This window comes from Microtus ochrogaster, chromosome 15 (assembly GCF_000317375.1).
Source record: "Microtus ochrogaster isolate Prairie Vole_2 chromosome 15, MicOch1.0, whole genome shotgun sequence".
NCBI classification, from domain to species: Eukaryota; Metazoa; Chordata; class Mammalia; order Rodentia; family Cricetidae; genus Microtus; species Microtus ochrogaster.
In genome coordinates this window covers 5992638-5996530 of record NC_022017.1, presented here as the reverse complement: position 1 = coordinate 5996530, position 3893 = coordinate 5992638, and the positions used below count along the sequence as shown (strand labels likewise).

The following is a 3893-nucleotide window of genomic DNA, read 5'->3' as shown; positions in this document are numbered from 1 at the left end:
GAAATGTTCAACATCCTTAGTCATCAGAGAAATGCAAATCAAAACAACTCTGAGATTCCATCTTACACCTATAAGAATGGCCAAAATCAAAAACACTGATGACAACTTATGCTGGAGAGGTTGTGGGGAAAAAGGAACACTTCTGCATTGCTGGTGGGAATGCAAGCTGGTACAACCCCTTTGAATGTCAGTGTGGCGATTTCTCAGAAAATTAGGAAGAAAACCTTCCTCAAGACCCAGTAATACCACTTTTAGGTATATATCCAAAGGATGCTCAATCGTGCCACAAGAACATGTGCTCAACTATGTTCATAGCAGCTTTGTTTGTCATAGCCAGAACCTGGAAACAACCTAAATGCCCCTCAATCGAAGAATGGATAAAAAAAAAAATGTGGTACGTTTACACAATGGAATACTACACAGCAGAAAAAAGTAATGACAGCTTGAATTCTGCAGGAAACTGGATGACGCTAGAAAACATTACTTTGAGAGAGGTAACCCAGACACAGAAAGACAATTATCACATGTACTTACTCATAGGTGGTTTTTAAACATAAAGCAAAGAAAGCCAGCTTACAAACCACAATCCCAGAGAACTTAGACAACAATGCAGACACTAAGAGAGACTTACATAGATACAACCTACATGGGAAGCAGAAAATAGAAAAAGACAAGATCTCCTGAGTAAATTGGGAGCATGGGAACCTTGGGGAAGGATTGAAGAGGGGAGGGGAGAGGCAAGGAGGGGAACAGAGAAAAATGTAGAGCTCAATAAATATCAATAAAAAAAATGTATTAAAAAAAAATCAGTTCTCTGCTGGGCAGTGGTGGTGCAGGCCTTTAATCCCAGCAAGAGGTGGGCATATTCCTTTGAGTTCAAGGCCAGCCTGGTCTACAGAGTGCATTCCAGGACAGGCTCTAAAGCTACAGAGAAACTGTTTCAAAAAACCAAAAAAAAAAAAAGAATCAGTTCTCTCCTTCCACCATGGGGGCTAGGTAGGAGCTGGGAATCAAACTCAAATCTTCAAGCTTAACAGCAAGAGCGGAACTCACTGAACCACCTCACACCTCACCAAGCCTACAGTGACTTTTCTAACAATCACCCATAGACATGATACAATCATGATGACTGTTCTGGGCCCCATCCTGATCCAGCCTCACCTCCTGCTTAAGCAGCAAGAACTGCCTCTACAAGTTGATACTGAAAAAGGGAATGTCGCCACTTGTAAGATACTGTATAGTTACTGTAACAACTGTCCCTCTACAAGCTGATATTGAAAAACAGAATGTAACGACTTGTAAGACACTGTATAGAGTCCCTGAACAACTGTCCCTCCTCACAGGCACCAAGCTGCTCTTTTGTGAGCCTTCTCTCATTTAAGGCAGCCCTGAGTGTTCATGTCATCACTATCACCATGGCGGGTTATTAATAGCAGTAACACGTGTTGGTGCGGGTCTCACACAACACTCGGTACTCTGATCTCATTTAATCCTCACCACAACCGTTACCTCTTTACACACAGGGAGATGAAACTGAGAAAAAGCAATTTTACCAACTGCATACAATAAAAGAGCTGGAGAGGAGATGAACCCACCCCCACCCACTGTGTGATCCTAGAGACCACCTTTAACTTCTGCATCATTCTGTCTCTAAAAACACCTCTCACCACAATGGTACGTTCTGACTCTCAGGCATCTTGTATCTATTTCCAAAGTCATAGGAGGAAGCAGAGTCACTTTTTCTCAGTTACCTTGGCTTTAACAAACCTGCTTTTGAAGAAGTTCCTCCTTCTAGTCAACAGAGATGGCCTCTGTCCTTTAACCCATTTTCTCTCATCATAAATACTGTAAAGGGAGTGATGAACACACTACAGTGTCACCCTTAAGACCTGACAAGACTATCTCCAAATATGCTATGTAACACAGCATATGTAAATATGCTATGTAACTCAGGCTGACAGACACCTCCATCCTCCCGCTGCATTTTCCTAGTGCCAAGATTACAGGTCTCCATCGCCACACCTGGCCTCCCTTCCCTTTTCCTTCAACTACAGCTAGAAACCTTGCCTATGTCTATACACTCCTAGCCTATGTGCACGTCTCAAAAAAGGAAGAGTTTGATGTGGGGGTTCACACTGTAACCTCAGCATTCCTAAGACAGAGGCAGGCAGCTGTGAGTCTGAGGCCAGCAAGGGGACTACCCAGAGAAAGCTGTCTCAAAAGGGGGGGGGGGGGGGTGAGCAGCAAAGGAAAACTGGCAAGACCGCAGGAGACTGAATAGGTGACACACGGGAGCCTTCCTTTTCCAGCTGCATCCAAGGTCGGTGATTCACACCGTGCAAAGACGAACCTAAGCCGATCGAGCCTTTCTTAAAATTAGCTTTAACCATTTATTCAAACTCAGGGCCCATACGCAGAAGCCCACTGCCTGTCCAGACAGGGGGAGACTACGCCAAAACAGGCTGAAGACAAAATGGCAGCAAAGCCAGTCTCCATCTACCTGACTGGGTACAGAGATAGAGGTATGCAGAGACTAGATTCTATCCTGTTGCAACGAGTCAAGCAATCAGACTCCTGCAGCAGATCTCCTCCCAATAAAACTTTCATGCCACAGAGCATGGGTGACCCGACCCAACGGCAGCGGAGACAGGTTTTACATTACCTTTCTCCTCATCCTATTGACCTCACTATTTTCTTCTCACCCCTGGCCACACACTCCTCCACCACATTCCCCCTGACCCAGAGACCAGCAGAAATAGAACCCCAAAAAGGAACAAGTCTCTCCAAAAGAGAGTTACCACTTAACTAATCAAGTGGCCGGTTTTAATAGGGAACTTTACCTCCCCACCTCCCCCTTCCTTCAAAGGATTGGCGTGAGCAATGGTTTCATTTTCTGTTCCGGGAATCCTGGTACTTCCTAGAGAAAGAAAGCGGATTGGAAGACACAAACTCAGGGCCAGTGACAAGATGCTCCCTCCTCCACTGAGACCGCCCCCGCTACGCCTGGGGGTGGAAGGCCCCACCTTTCTCCTCCAAGCTAGCTCGGATCCCCCTCCCCCTTCTCCAGCCTCCTCTCCACCCTCTCCCCACCTGCTGCCCTCTTCCCAACCTGCCCTTCCCAACATCCCAAAGCAGAGAGCAACCTCCCTGAGAACAGTGCGCAGCGGTGCTCCACCAGCAGGCCCTGATGCTAAACCCCAGTCCCCATGCCTCACGATGGGTAAGGGAGAATAACCACAGCAAGGCTTTTCTTTGGTCCCCCTAAAGCTCAGGCGGGGAGGAGAGGAGGGGGAAGAAAAGGCAGCATTCCTCATAGCCCTTCAACAGAAGGAAAAGATCCAAACAGCCACACCGCCCCCGCATCACCTCCCACTGGCCAGCATGCTCCCCTCAACCCCAACCCTCGAAAACTCCACCTCTGCAGCCCCAGGTAGCCCCTCGGGCGAGGCGGAGGACAAATCTGCGTGCGCCCCCCGCCCCCACCCCGGCTCGGCGTCCTTCAGCTGCGGGGGCAGGAGTGGGGCTGGGAAACCCCCGCCCCCAGCTCTGCGAGAAGTGTCCACCGCACCTCGTCAGGCAGTGCTGGCAGGACCACGGCAGGAGCCCTCGGGCTCCACGGCTCCCACCCTGACCCAGCCTCTTCCCTGCCCGGACCCGCCTTCCCTCTCCAGCTCCGAACCTGTTCCTGCTCCCGGTGCCGCGGCTGCCACCGCCACCTCCGCCCCCGCAGGTTCCGCCTGGCTCTCGGGCCGCTGCCTCCCTCTCCCCGAGCCGACCGCGGCGACGCTGGTCCGCTGGCCTGCTCCCCGGCTCCCTCCTTCCTTCCCTCCACCTAGCACCGGAAGCCGCGACGGCGACAGGAGATGTGCGGCGAACCCCACCCCCAGCCTGGG

At 50.2% G+C, this 3893-nt stretch overlaps 1 protein-coding gene across 2 annotated transcripts in view; it reads right to left on the bottom strand.

Annotated features, from left to right (window-relative positions):
• Arf3 (ADP ribosylation factor 3) overlaps positions 1–3893 on the bottom strand; it is a 26550-nt gene extending 22657 nt beyond the window's left edge. The window contains exon 1 of one of the 2 annotated variants that reach the window (XM_005353949.3): positions 3680–3893. The gene's annotated coding sequence lies outside the window, so the exon portion shown is untranslated. Of the gene's footprint in view, positions 1–2840; positions 2893–3679 lie in introns of those variants that run through there. The other variant, XM_026782464.1, reaches the window with a different exon arrangement.